Raw genomic sequence first — 16149 nt, forward strand, 5'->3', positions numbered from 1 at the left:
AACAAAGACCTTAACTGGATTACTCGCTACATTCCACAGCCTAATGACATAAAAAAAAACCCCAAACACCAGGAACTTAAAGGGTACATAAACCCTCTCTATCAGCTTCATTTAGCACGGATACTCTAACCTAAGACTATGTCTACACTGCCTTTTTTTGCAGCAGCAGATGTGCAAATTGTGCTCTCATTTGCATATCTTCTGCGGATCCTTTTTGCAGAAGAGGTTTTACCGCTAAAAAGTCCCATGGAGACGGGGCCATTAGTCAGAAAAAAAACCTTTTGCACAAGATCCTGTAAACCTCATTTTTTGAGGAATAAGGGATCTTGTGCAAACGGTTTTTTTTTTTCTAACAGATGGCCGCATCTACACAGGTCTTTTTAGTGGCAAAACATCTTCCACAAAAAGTGCGATTTGCATATCATCTGCCACAAAAAACCAGCAGTGTAGCTGTAGCCTAACTGACTATTCTTTTCCCATTTTTTTCTCCTTTCCTTCCCCCCATTCTCCTCCCTTTTTCTGCTATTTATTTGGAACTTGGACCCCTTAAACTCCATTCATCTGAAGAAGCGGGTAGAACCCACTAAAGCTCACGATATAATCTTCATTTTTATAGTCTCTAAGGTGCTGCAGGACTATAAGGGTTTTTTAATTTTTTTTTTTTTTTTTTGTAAATTACACTGTGTGCTTATTTTAAATAAACAATTTAATCAAATAAATTTCAGGGGGACGTTAATTATATTAGTAATCATTAGGGGATATACAAACACTACTGATTTCACAACAAGAGATTTTACTCTCAGGCTATGTCTATGCTGCGGAGCTTTTCCGGGATTGCAAGATACACGTCTGCTTTTCTGAAAAAAAATTCTGAAAAGCAGATGTGTTTTTTCAGCATCTCTGTAAACCTCATTCTACTGAGGAAGAAGAGATGTTCTGAAGGAGGGTTTTCTTCCAACATTTGGCTCTGTGCAGACGGTCCAATTGTCAGAAAAGCCTTGTTCGGAAGAAAAGTGGAAAAAGATACGCAAATTGCAGTTTGCAATTTGTGTATTTTTTCCGACATTTGCCTGCAGTGTAGACTTAGCCTTAGATAGGATTTTGTAACTGCTTTCCTGCAGGAGACATGGTATTTGTATCGTGGGATAACACCCCCAGGCTCCAGTTGGAGATCAGGGCTCCTACTGTGTTCGGCCCTGTTCATACAGGTAATAAAACGGCAGTCTCTGCCCCATAGAGTTTAAAATCAATACTAATTTTAAATCAGAACATTATATATGACATACATAGTACGTTGTTACTGTCAGTAGGACTGTTGTTACTCCATCATGCAAGTTGCCTGAGTGGGTCAGACATCTATTACAGCTGTGCCCTAGAAAAGAAATGCATGCATAAGCAGTTAATAGATATTGTGCCAGCAGATGGCGCTCAAGAACACGCAGTGTTGTTCCTGTGTTTTGTAGGATCAAGGAACTTCTTCGAGGGCATCATAATCAGGTTCTTGGGCACAGGTCTTTACATGCGGCTCATAACAAGTCATGTCATGTGATTCCTGATCTTCCATATCGGATTTCATAGGTGCTAGGATTAATAATCAGCAGCACCATACTGATAATTAAAGGATCACATGGCTCCACATATTGTCTATCTGAGGAGATAGTTCTATGAACCCCATGTAGTCTGTCAATGCTGGAACAAGATCTACTAAAGAAGTTTATTGTTTTAATAACGATTCCCCTTACATTACCTAAAATCCTTGCAGGTTGAGTTCCTTCCCAACAAGAAGCATTTAGGGATCTTCTCTCCTTCAGGCTGGAGACATGTCTACATTGCCCCTCTCTTGCGCAAAAACACATGCAAATGAGGTGAAGCGTGGAATATCCTAGTGCCTCATTTGCATAATTAATTAGGCTCTGTTTTTGCGCAAGAAGCTTTTGCGCACAAAGGAGCCATCTGCACGGCTCCTTTTTGTGCAAAAACCCCCTCTTGTGCAAAAGCCATTCTTGTGGAAAACCCGAGCCTCATTAATTATGCAAATGAGGGCAGCGAAATTCCATGCTTCGCTTTATTTACATATGTTTTTGCGAAAAAGGCTATAGTGAAGACATAGAAAGTGTTTGTCAAGAGTAGGGAAGTGGCTGCCTCTCCCCAAACACCATGGAGCTGGTAGGATTGGCCAATGTCCAGTCTTCAGCTATGAGTACGGGGATTTAAAAAAGGGTGAAGGAAGAAAAAGGGCACTTGCAAGCCAGCTGAAATAACAGCAGCACTTCTAGTCTCACCTCCGTCTGCCCGCACACGCTTAATTTTCTGTGACTCATGAGGCTGGTGGGAGACAGGAAGAAAACAGTGGCATGCTAGAGGCAGGTCCATTCAGGCCTGATCCAAAGCCCACTGAAGTGAATAAAGAGTCTTTCCAATGACCTCAGTGGGTTCCGGATCAAGCTCTGTGGGTGCTCTGCTACAGGTACATCCCCCCATTACATAACTATGCAACTTGCCCTCCCAAAGTTTTGTTTGGCTTTATGCAGTCAGACAACAAATACCCTGCATATGTCTTCCTGCAATGCAACCAGTACAAACATCATTCCTCAGATTCTGCAACATGACCACAGATGAGCCAGAGTGACGGCATGCACTAGTTTCTGGTAAGTCAATTTCTCTATCACACCTGCCTAAAAGTCAGTCGGTAAAGTGAAACAAACCATAAAATAAAGTACCCCACATTTTCCGTCTGTTGCTCCCTGCCAGAATCAAATCACAAACTGTTCTCATCAGAACTGGTTTAAAAATCATGTTATTCAGGACTTTTCTCCCCAAAATGAATAAACAAAGCTGGGGGAAAACTGACTTAAAAACTGTTTTAAGCAACAATAAGAAATTAGCTTAAAATGCTGGGTTTTAAAAAACACATTTTAAGAGCCTTCCTCAATTTTACCAAAATGTTTAAATTCTCCCTTCCTTTTTTCAGTGAAAGATAAACATTCAACCAGCTCTCATCCTTCTGCGTGTCACTGAGAGTTGCAAGTGATGTGTGTGCAATCTTCAAGGCAGGAAGATTCAGATGAATCTAGAGTTAGTGAGACCTATACCCTCTGCAAATCCATACAAAAGAAAATTTAAGCCCCAGGAAAAACCGAGAACAAGTTTTCCACCAGGAAAGTAGGTAAAAGCACTGCTGACAGGATTTTATGCCTTAGTTTTGTAGTGGTTTATTTGCTCATAGCATAAATGTCTTCAACAAAAAAATGACATTCCTGTGGACCGTGAGGGGTGGCTTCAGTCATATGAATTTGATTCAGTGAATTGCAGAGGCTGGATTCATTATAGAATTATGGACGCCGTTAGAGCCTGCTTAGCCCAAGGTGTTGAAACTCACACAGTCTTTTGTTCACTCTCTGGTATTGGCCAAGATTATGGCTGTCACAGTTGTACATCTTGCTTTTTTTGTGTGAACACCGTAGTAATTGACTAAGATTAACAGGTGTATTTATACACTACAGCAACCACTATTAAAATGTAGTGATAATACAGTATGAAAATCTACAGGGGGTTTAGGACTCTTTGCTATATTTTACTGATTACATTTTAACCATACAGCATATTTCCCTATGATTCATTCTTCCAAATGGATTTCCTTCTCTGTTATAAGGAACTTGTGGTTAGATTTGTGCTGCAGATAATATGAAAAACCTGTCATATGAATGTTTTCATAAAGCGATTTCTTCCTGTAATCAGAAATGTTTATTCCATTGCTGAAATGACACTTTGCCACGTAAATTTTCCCCATGTGCTTGATATTCCATTATGCCCAATTTAGCATGTCTCTTTTAAAATACTGACCTGTGAGGGCCCCACTTAAAAGTCTCTGTGGTATTTATTTCCTTTGTGGGCTGTATGTTTTTTCTTACAATATCACCTACACTGAGTGCATCTTAAACAGTAAAATGGAATGTGTCCTGGAATAAACTGCAAGACAATTTAGAATTGCGAAGTGTTCACACTTCAGAAGTGGGATCCAGATTGGTTCTCTGATGCCACACACAAATTGCCAAAGAAATACCAGTTCTGCTGAGGAATGTACCTCCAAAAGCCACATTAACTTTTTTTTTCTGGAACCAGAAAGATACAAAAATTGTAAAAGGTTTACAATGTTTACATATATGTAAAAATGTAAAGCGGGAAAATTGTAAAAGTTGGAATTGTTAGAATTTTCAAACAAGTATAAATGTTGTTATCTGTAGATGTGTCCAATTCCCAATAGTACGTAGCTCAGAAATACAGTTTATATGGGTATTTTCAAATGAAATCTTTAGTGCATATGTGGTAAAAAAATCAAACATTTATCACAGTACGAATTTTCTCAATGCTACTTCTCTTTCAGGAAAAGTGACAGGAATTGAGCAACAATGCAACCTCCACCATTAATTTAATTGAAATAAAGCAAATGTATTTCAGTTCACTAAAAAGTTTTCCTATAACTGTAGAATATGGGTGAAATCCTGACTCCACTGAAGTCAATCTCACAACTCCCATTTACTTCAATGAGGCACAATTAAACTTGCTCAGAATAGGTTTTAATGTGGATTAAAAGGTTGTTTTGAGACATACACTCCCCTCACACTCTGTGACATGGTGTTTGCACTGTGGTGAGAGGTATTTTTAAAAAATATCTGAAGGGTGGAGTTGGCGTGTCATCTACATTAGATGGTTTTTGCTTGTATGACTGAAACATTTTAAAGAACAACATATAATCAATAGTGAACAAAGGAAAGGGCAAACATTTTGTGACCATTTTCTCGAGATTCAAAAATATGAATTTTCAAACCATTGAAACATGTAAAAACCTCTATAAATGGGGAAAATGTGAATAAGATTTATTGAATCCCCCCTGCTCCAATTTTGGGAGGGGAATTGAAATTTCATAATGGTTGACCGGTTTAGATGAATACATTTGTTTGCATGCAAAGAAAGGCCTTGGTACAAAGAACAGCCAGTCATTAAATGCTTGTGTGAAGAAATCCCATGTTTATAGAGGCTGAAATTGACACTGGTGCAGATACCAAAGAGACAAGGTGGGTAAGGTAATATCTTTTTTTGGACCCTCTTCTGGCAGTAAGACAAGCTTTCCTACTTACACAGATAGACTATTCAAGCTATGTATCACTTAAGTGTCACCTATGCTGTATTATGTGGATGTGATGTATAAGCTTTGTACTATCCCTCTTCTCAGAAAGGAATTTTGACCAGAGTGGATAGAAAGTGGATAAAAAGCGAGTCAAGCAGTTTGGTGCTGAGTGTACATTCACTTTGCAGCAATCTGCTGACTCAAGTCATTTTATTTATTAATTCATTCTTTGACAGAAAGTTGCTGCTGTAACAATAGATCTATTTTAAAAACATGTACTAGTCTGTCCTTTGCTCAAGGGAGGAATTGTTACCTTTGTATGAAAGTTGGGTACCCTATGATAAGATAAAAATTTACATTAATCTGGCTAACTGTAGCGCAGGGAGTGACTTGGGGAAAATTGCTTCACCCTTCTGTATCTCAGTTTCTTCATTTTTAAAATGAGACTAATGATACTGATTTTTTTTTTTTTTTGCAAAACCCTGTGCAATTTATGGAAGAAAAGAGCTGTACAATAACGAGGCATTATTAATTCTTCTGAAAACTATATATGAAGTTACTACATTTAATTGGCATGCCCAAGTATCTCTCTTTTGCAAGAGATGTTTTGCAAATGTCTCCGTTATTCCATTCTTGTAAACTTACACTGTGCATATGTGCACCTTGTTTTCTTTTTGATTAAACTATCAAATCCACAGTGCCTTTGCTTCCTAATGAAACTGAACATATTTAGGACATATGTGAGCTATTTCTTTGTGAAAAGAGCCATTTGCGGTTAACACAGAAAGTATTTATGGTGTTCCTGCTAATTTATGGGGTGGTTTCAGTTTTCTTTATAAGAGAATAAAAAAAAGGTAGCACTGGAATTAGAGGCATATTAAAGAAGTGTGAGCTTTTTCAGTACGTTAACATGTTTGGATACTCAAAATAACCTAAGCAATATTTCACACAGAAAAAAAAAAGATAATCATTTTCTTTTCTGTAATGTACATCACCCAGAAATAGTTGATTCTTTAAGGTATTCTTTTTTACTGCACAGGTCATTAAAGATGTGACATCAGTCCCACATGATGTCAGAAATTTGCTGTTGATTTCAACAGGGCCAAAATTTGCCCCTGGATGTCTAATCCTGAAAACCACTCAGTTCCAACTGACATCAATAGCAGCTCAGTGGTTAGTACTTCACAAATATTAACATTTTGCTATGACTTCCCCAGCCTGAATTTATTACCTGGCCTTTATAGCTTGCTCTGGACAGAAATTTTTCATGGAAGATTTCAGTCTAGGCATAGTGTTTTATCAACTAGCTCCTTTACATATTTCAGATACATAACAGACTGACAAAGAAAAAGGTCCAACTGAGAGGTTTTGATTTATCAAAATGCTGTTTTGTTCCCCCCCCCATACTGTTCTTTAATATGAGGTAATGCTCTCCAAAATTTGGATTACTCTATGTATTCAAGTTCTCATAATCAGACAGGTTATTTTACTGAAACCTTTGTTTTATGTATTAGGGTGCTTTATTATACACTCATATTGCAGCATAAATATTTTAAGTAGTTTAGCATCTAACTATATTTGACAAGCATGTGATTATTAGGTGAAATAGAATAAATGAAATGATACTCCATATTGGCCCTTTCACAGATCTTAATATTGCTAGCTATCAGGTTAGATATCTCTTTATAAAGTGTAAAACATATGTGTGTTTCTGTGACGCTAATAATTCCAAAAAGAGACATATCCTATTGGATAGGCAGTATGCTAGTAAGTGAACAAAATAAATACTTAATTAGCATAAAAAGGATAAATTCCAAACAAGTTTTAAATTAGACATATATAAAATATAGCATTAGCTAAGCAGAATAATTAGGCTTTAAGGAGAATAATGAACAACAGCATATGATGCATTTTTTGGAACAGAATACACAATTTTAATTTTACATATAAAAACACACAGGGTACATCCACACTGCATGGCTATCCTGAAATAGCTATCCCACGTTTTTACAAACCACCTGTTATTTCAAAATATTTTTTGAAATAACAGGTGTGTTATTTCAGCATCCCTGTAACCCTTGTTCTTTGAGGGTTAAGGGATGTCTCGAAATAGTGCGTTATTTTGAAATTTGGTGCTGTCTAGATTTCTATTTCTGTGTACATTTCATTTCTAATGAATGAGTATTTTGGATAGTTGAAGTTTGAATAAAATTGATTTGTCTTTACATGACCATCTGAGGGACTGAAATTACTTCAAAGGAGTGTTCCTCAGTTTCTGGGATACTATGAGTACTATAATGGCTATTATTTAAGATGTACAGTTTAAAAATGAAACATTAAAAGAGAAGAAATCTGCAGACAAAAAATTCATGGTTAAATACCATTAATATTGTGTTACAAACTGTGAAATTAAAAGGGAATTCTAACACTATAGCACATAACAACCTGGTGGCGAAAATGGATGCCAATCAACTCAAAATTTTAGCCTCTGAATTCCTCAGCTTTGGTAGGTTTATGCCACTATATTAAGGTTAGTGCAGAGATATGTTACTAAGCATGCCTATGAGTGACAGCCTGAAAAATGTCAGTATGCTAAATTTTAACATTATGTGAATATAATTTTTGATCCACAGATGAGTTTCATTCTTCTTACTTCAGATTCTTGCTCATCTGCAACTATGGCCTATCGAAAATGTTTATCCCAATAGCATGAGACACAGGTGTTTGGCTGCTTTATGCAAAGCAGACTATTCCTTCTTAGTAAATATAGATATCTTTCATGCTGTTTTTTAATTGACTCAGTGAATGTCAGAGGACTAAATCAGACTTTACTGACAACTGTTTCATCCTTACATAAAGCATGCATTGAGTGGAAGAAAAACATATGTAGAAGTTTTATTTGCTGTAACCTCAGTGGTAGGGGAAGTGTATTTTTTATTTGTTTACATTTAAATGATCATCAGAATTTTGCCTTTCCTTATCTTTGCTTTTAAAAACCTCTTTGGTGACATTTTCTAAGCTACTTTACATTCAGTTTTCATTGTCAAGGCATATTTAGTGTTTGGCCACCAGCCATTCTTTCATTATTATCTGAATTTATGTCCTTGTAAGCCTGGCTCTGCCATCCTCCTAAAGGCATTGTATTTGGCAAGAACTTTAGGGGGCACTCATGAGCCACCATCATCTTCCAGTTTGCTGGGGACTCTTGCAGTTGCATTCTGATTCAGTGTGTGAATGTATAAAGGGTTGCTATGTAGAGAGCACGCGAGCTTCATGATTTACTTTTAAAAGAGTTTTTGACAAGTATTTGAGAAAAAAATGCTTTATCAATTGCATAGAACTTTTTCTTTGAACAACATGTACAATTTAGGCTGTTATTAGTAGCTTACACAGCTGAATGATTCATTTCTGTAAAGAATACACGTCTGGATTTTCCAAAACTGCAGAAAAGCGGGAGCGGGGAGTTCTCCAGCATTTTTAGAAAATCAGGCCCTTTTAATATGCCTGTAGGTTAGACACTCCAAATTGAGGGCATAGTCACTTTTGAAAATGTAGGCCCATATATTTCTACTTAAAGCCTGGGGCCCAATGAAATTAATAGTGAGATTCCCTTTGCCACAATAATGTGCCAATCCTACAAACACTTAGCAACTTGGGTTGGTAAAGCTACTGAGATGCTTTAAATATTTGCAGGTTCAGTTTTTAAGTACAGGACTGGGGGCCAGACTTTCAGGTAGTGATTGAATTCATAGGTTAGATGACTAAAACAAAGGCTGAAAATAATAGTTATCCTTAGGCTGCACCTAAACAGAATTTTTCTTCACAGAGTTATCTTCAGGTTGATTTTGACCCAAAACATATATTTTGTACCCCCCAATTTATACTGGGCATGAAAAAACTTATGCCTGGTCCCTGGAACCAGAGATTTGGTAGGACATGAGGTGATAAGAGAATCACAGGAGAATAAAAGGAGGGGACTAGGAAGAGAGAAGAACGAAAGAGAAGGGACATAAAATGATTCCAGACTAGAAAAAGCTGAAAGAATAGAACTGGGCAGATACTTACACCTCATGGAGAGGCATGTAGAAAGAAATAAAATCTACAGATGTACCAGAGCCATGTTTGTCTGTAACTTTAAAAAAACTTAAAAAACAAGTGGTCCTGTAGCACCTTAGGGTATGTCTACACTACAAAGTTAATTCGAACTAACGGACGTTAGTTCGAATTAACTTTCATAGGCGCTACACTAGCGCTCCGCTAGTTAGAACTTAATTTGAACTAGCGGAGTGCTTAGTTCGAACTAGGTAAACCTCATTGTACGAGGACTAAGCCTAGTTCGAACTTCCTAGTTCGAATTAAGGGCTGTGTAGCACTTTAATTCGAACTAGTGGGAGGCTAGCCCTCCCCAGCTTTCCCTGGTGGCCACTCTGGGCACCACCAGGGAAACTCGTCTGCCCCCCTCCCGGCCCTGGAGCCCTTAAAGGGGCACGGGCTGGCTACGGTGCCCATGCCAGGTGCAAGCCTGCCAGCACCCAGCCAGCAGACCCTGCACCTGGCACGCCATGAGCCAGCCACCCGATGCCCCCCAGCCCTCCCCCTCTTCCCGGGACCAGGCTGGCGGCTCTCGGGAGCCTGGCCAGGACCGCAAGAGGCGGGCACCCGCCTGGTCTAGTGCAGACATCGTGGACCTCGTCCATGAACTCCGCACTAGGCACAGGAAAGTGGCCGTCTAGGGCAGGAGAGCTGCCAGCCTGGCCACCCAGGAGCAGGTGTGCGTGAAAATCAAGGAGGTCCACTGAGACCCCTGACCCTGAGCCCTGAGCTTACAATGGCCGTCCTGGGTCAGACCAAAGGTCCATCTAGTCCCTCTCCAGCCTTCCACAAACTTTGGGCAGGGACACCATTTCTACCCCCTGGCTAATACCACTCCATGGACCCAACCTCCATGACTTGAACTAACTTCTCTTTAAACTCTGTTCTAGTTCTAGCCTTCACAGCCTCCTGAAGCAAGGAGTTTCACAGGTTGACTCTTTGCTTTGTGAAGAACAACTTTCTGTTACTAGTTTGAAGCCTGCTACCCATTCCTTTCATCTGGTGTCCTCTAGTCCTTCTATTATGGGAACTAATGAATAACTTTTCTGTATGCACCCTCTCCATACCACTCTTGCTTTTATAGACCTCTATCATATCCCCCCTCCGTCTCCTCTTCTCTAAGCTGAAAAGTCCCAGTCTCTTTAGCCTCTCTTCATATGGGACCTGTTCCAAACCCCTGATCATTTTAGTTGCCCTCCCCTCTCCCACCCTCTCTCTTCCCCTCTCCCACCTCTTTTTCCCAGTCTCTCCCAGTTTTGTTCAATAAAGAAAGATTCTATTTCTGAACACACCTTTTCTTTATTTTGTACATCAGGAAGGGGGGCTAGGGAAGGGTAAGTGGAAGGAGGTGAAGGAGGAATGGGGTACGAGCCCCCGATGGGGAGGACTGAGCTGGCTCTGCGGGCTTCTGGGGGTGGAAGCTCTCCTGCAGCCCCCCTATTGCTCCCTTCCCCTGGATGGCAGCCTGTGGCAAGTGCAGCCGGGTTGATGGCCGAGTGCTGTGATGTGCCGAGTGTGGGCACTCAGGGCACTCCAAGTCAGGACTGCTTTGCAAGCGGGGAACCCTGAGAACTGTCTGTCCGGGGTGGGGGTCGGGTCCCTTTAAGCACAGCCCTCGGCTAGCCTGAGACATCAGCTCCACGCTCTAAGTCCTCATCTGATGCCCTGCCGGCACTGCTTCCGGCCATCCTTAACCTCTGTTCAGGGTCCACTCTGTGTGGACATGCTAGTTCGAATTAGCAAAACGCTAATTCGAACTAGTTTTTAAGTCTAGCTGCGCTAATTCGAATTAGCTTAGTTCGAATTAACTCATTCGAACTAAGTTAGTTCGAATTAGCGCTGTAGTGTAGACATACCCTTAGGCTATGTCTAGACTGCAAGCCTCTTTCGAAAGAGGCTCTTTCGAAAGCATCTTTCGAAAGAGCCTCTTTCGAAAGAGAGCATCTAGACTGCACGGAGAAATTTCGAAAAAGCGCCTTGCTTTTTGGAAAGAAAGCATCCAGTGAGTCTGGATGCTTTCTTTCGAAGAAGCCCTATTTACATTGAAGAACGCCTTCTTTCGAAAGAGGAACTTTCGAAAGAAGGCGTTCTTCCTCGTAAATTGAGGTTTACTGCCATCAAAAGAAAAGCCGCGTTGTTTCGAATTAATTTCGAAAGAACGCGGCTTGAGTCTGGACACAGGGGAAGTTTTTTCGGGAAAAGGCTACTTTTCCCGAAAAAACCCCTGAGTCTGGACACAGCCTTAGAGACTAACAAAATATCTATATCTATATCTATCTATATCTACCTATCTCTCTCTCTCTCTCTCTATACATACTATCATGAGCTTTCATGGGCACAACCCACCATTAAAAGAATACAGTTGAAAGGCACCTAATGGAAAAAGTGAAGGCCATTAGATGAGGAAATCCTGCTTACAGTAAAACGATCAACAACAAAAGAGTTAATGTTAATATTTCAAGTGTCATCACTGGGCTTTAGCGTTAGCATGTAATGGGGACAGAGGAGATCACACCTCTCTTTCAGACTGCCAACAAAACTCAGAGACAATGCTACATTTGTTACATTCAGCTCACCCATGGAATGAATTCACTTAACCACCAAGCCATTTACACAGTAGCACATTAAAATAGGTATTGCATAGATCCGAGGCTAATGAAAACTTTGCCACCTCAAGCAATTGTGTTGTGAGGATAAATGTATTAATGTTTGCAATAAAACTTTCTTATTCACTGATTCAAGGGTTTGATATGATTCAATTTGCCATCCATCTGTTTGGTTTTTTTTCCTTTTCAGGAAAGCAGTAAGGTGAGAAGCAGAGACCTATTGCTCGATCACATCAAAGACAACATTTCGGCTTCCTCACGTTCACTTTATCATTTGAAGGACATGCAGTCCATTGTAGCTGATACAGTGAGTGTCTCTTCTTGTTGCACATCAATAGCTTCCAAAGATGTTGAAACGCCAATAATTATTTTTCAAACAGTTATGCAAGCCCCTTGTAAGAGCTATGCTTTTATTCCTGGTGGTGAACGTGTTCTTGAAGGTGCTTGAACCATTATGTTATTTCAGCAATGGGTGAATAGGTGCTTAATGCTTACTGTTTGATATAAGGAGGAAGGGATAAGTGAAATACAAGACGTAGCAGATATATTAAGTGTTGCATTTAATATTTTACAGAGAGGAAAGTATCCCTTTACAACCCAGCTGGCTGTTTTAAATAGGCATTAAAAAACAACAACAACAACAACAATAATAAAACAAGCAATCTCAGGAATGTATATCTGATAAGTTATACCCATAGCTAATAAAAAAAATCATGGTTTACTCTGTGTGCCTAAGAAGCTAAAGGAAAAATCTTTAAAAGACAACAGCATCTTTCAGGATTTTGTGTTTATAGTTATTCATTTATTATAATATGTGGTCAAGCTTAATAAGAGCATCAGACATAAGACGAGGTAATAATAAATGTGGACCCTGAGGCTATGTCTAGACTGCAGTCCTCTTTTGGAGAAGCTTTTCTGGAAGAGATCTTCTGGAAAAACTTCTTTTGAAAGAGAGCGCCTACACAGCAAAAGCACTACGAAAAAGCGATGTGCTCTTTTGAAAGATAGTGTCCACATTCATTGGACGTTATCTCACATATATTTTCTGATTGCTGTGGATGGAGTGGCCACCAGGACATCTGAGCTTTTTCCTGGATGCCTCTTCTTTTGAAAAATCCCGTCTTTCCTGTCCACACACACCTTTTTGCAAGAGAGAACTTACCAATGTCGGAAAAACCCCTGTGTTCTTCTGACTTTTTGAAGGAACACAATTACAGAGTGGACGTAAGTGCAGTTTTTCTAGAAAAACAGACTTTTTCTGGAAAAACTCTGCAGTGTAAACCTACCCAAAGAGTGGTATTCTCAGCTCCATCCACAAACCTGTGCCTGTTTGAAGGACTACAATGAGATGCTACTCATGCTATATGTTTGCTATAACTATGCTTAACTGGTCTCCAACACAGTGAATTTTGGACATACACAAAGCTAGGGTTGGATTAAGGCAGGGGCATAAGCATGAAAGCGTGTGATTGGTTACAGGAGAACATTCCATTTGTATTGAACAAAACTGGCTCCTTATTAGAGCAAGTATTAACAGAGTTGCTCCTCTTGCTGCTTAACATTCTGAACCACATGCACTTAGTAACCTCTCGGTGCCTCCTTCAAATTCTTCCCTTCAGCAATGCCGGCTCCTCTCTCCAGTTTCCATGCAAGGTGGTACACTGATGGGATCAGAATCTCACCTTTCCTTTAACAAAATTTTTTCTACCCCCCTTGTTTTGAAAAAAAAAAAACCCCTTGAAAGTGTGAACTGAACGGTGTACACATGGTCTGAGACCCAGTCTCGTTAGCCACTGCTCCAAGGGATCCTGGGCTGGTCAGAGTGCTGGCCATTGGGCTCTGCAGACTTGGCTCTCCCTGTGTGCCCACTGGGATCTTCTTCTGTAAGTGGGTCTGAGGTGTCTTCCATCACCTCCCTCACTGTAACCTGTGGTGCACAAGACCTGAGTGAAAAGAATAGAGGATCATGATGGTCCTTTCTGGCTTTAAGATTTGTGAATGTTAGCATATTCAGTAAACACTCCTGTGCCGATGTACTTAACTGAAAGTAAACTGGACCATTCGATGTGCTAGTAAGAAATGTGCATGCCACAGTTACAGTAAATGTGCAAGTGCAATCTTGGTCAGACTGTTCGGCAACTAACTTGCATACTTGATGACTGGTGGTTTCCAGAATGATGATTTTATTCGCCGGATGGGTGAATACGATGTATTCCACGACACTAAAAAGCCATACCTTTTTTGAGATTCTTTTTAAAAAATCAGCCAGATGGAGAAAAGGTCACAGAATGTGTTTGTTACTGCTAGGATACAAAATGGTGACAAGATCCTTAAGCGATACAGGGAATATTGTAAATAAACTTGTTGATGATACATTTTCTAGAGTAGGATAGATACCACGTGCAGTCTCTTATCCTCCTTCCAGAATATATAGAGCATACAAATGCTGAAACATGTAGATCTTAGGCTAAGATGTGAGGGCAATATATCTTGAAGACTCAGCCTGTAGATTAGCAATGAGGGCTTAATCAGCAACTTCTCATCTACAGATCTGGTAGAGAATTTCTTCAGAAAATGCTATTCCAGCCAAAACTCTTAATGGAATTCTCTTCATTTCCACAAACTTTCGTGTTGATAGCATCAAAATGAAATCCTGATCCAGCACTTATGGAATGAAAAGGCTTTACTTTGAAATTGATTTTATAGGTTGAACCTCACTAATCTCGAACTCGTCCAGAAACATCTGTTGTCCAGAATGATTTCAGTTAACTGGATGTCCACTTTTCATGGGTATAGCCAAGTTTCCTGTGGTCCCATAAAGATTGTTTACAACTACCAGTCCTGGCTCTCAGTGTTCTGTGCTGTTATTTATCTTTAATTTACCCCTAAATGTCCTCTAGCAGCACAGTAAACAGTGGAAGTGTTGGTAATAGCGCTAGACATTATTGAGCTTCCTTGGTCCAGAAAATTCTCCTGTACAGAACCAGTCAGGTCCTGAGATTTCAGATTAGAGAAGTTCAACCTGTACCTAAAACATATGCTAAAATAAAAAGGGTCAAAATGGAAATAAAACCTTTCTAATTCATCTCAATGAAATGTTTCAATTGACCTGGAACAAAAAGATGTTTCAGAATTTAGTTTAATGAATTATTTCAAAAGTGTGGCTTTTTGACGCAAATTTGAGACCTTTTTCCCCTACATCTCAGTATTTTTCATTGGATGGGAAATTTGTTTACCAGCTAGTTCTAGCTGTCAGGTTTTTGGAAGATCCTGAAAAGGGCTGAACTTTGGTTAAGAGGAAGTGTCGGGGGAAGAGGACTGGACTCTATGTTTCACCCTACCCTCTTATTCTTTTCTGAAGTAAGCAGGATCACATCTTTCAGCACAAATTTTGTTCATAGTGTGTGCTTCACTGTTAGGTTTCTGCTACAGATAAAACAAGTGAGCATTGTCAACAGAAAGCATAAAAGTGACAGCGACCCTTTCTGTCAGTTATTTAACTAAGGTTATTTTAGGTTCAGACTTTTTTCCCTTTAAGTATATAATGTGGTCCAAATGGTCAGAGTGGACAACTGGGAGTCAGAGTGCCCAGGGTGTTGTGAGGTGATAATAATTAGTTTTGGTAAAGTGCTCCAAGAGTATTCCTGGAAATCTGAGCTGTTATCTCTTGTCTTCCCATCAGAATGAATGGCACCGCTAACGTCTACGTGAGGTTTTTGTTTTCGCTCAAGTGCTCCACTTGACCCATCAGTGGAATGCTGGGTCTATACTCAGATATGCATATGAATGCCCCAATGTTCAGCTATGCAAGGTTTTCTGAACTGCCTCAGTCTATCCATAATTTTAATGAAAATAAATATAAACCACTATAGAATAACCCTTGCTCTTTGCACGATGCTTTATAAATGGCAATACATCTTGGCTACAACATGAGAAAAAGAGCTTTGTTTCTATTGTACCTCAGCAGCATAAACACCCTTTCCCCCGTGAAGAGAAAAAATGCCAATGTTGGGTTCTTTATTGTTTCAGGAACATAAAACCCCTATTTCTGGAGATGGATTCTGTGTGTTTGATTGTGATAAACAAAGTTAAAATGTTATGAGGCAATGACATGGCCAAAGCCTTATACTGTGTTCTACCTATGGCCCCAAGATGCCTCCCATTATCACAGTATTTAAACAATCAGAAGACGTCATAAAATAGGACTAAGGCGATTTCCCGGAGCAGGAACGGAGGCACAAAGTGCTCAAGAGCATCTAAAAATCTGTGCCAGAGAAAGCAACTGGACCCCAAGCTAATTCCCCAACACTGGACCATTCTTCT

The 16149-nt window shown here is 39.7% G+C and overlaps 1 long non-coding RNA gene across 2 annotated transcripts in view; it reads right to left on the bottom strand.

Moving 5' to 3' along the window:
* The window catches only part of LOC142830325 (uncharacterized), a 190666-nt gene that overhangs the window by 30890 nt on the left and 143627 nt on the right, over positions 1 to 16149 (bottom strand). The gene's annotated exons all lie outside the window — the stretch shown is intronic.

This window comes from Pelodiscus sinensis, chromosome 7 (assembly GCF_049634645.1).
Source record: "Pelodiscus sinensis isolate JC-2024 chromosome 7, ASM4963464v1, whole genome shotgun sequence".
Lineage (NCBI taxonomy): Eukaryota > Metazoa > Chordata > Testudines > Trionychidae > Pelodiscus > Pelodiscus sinensis.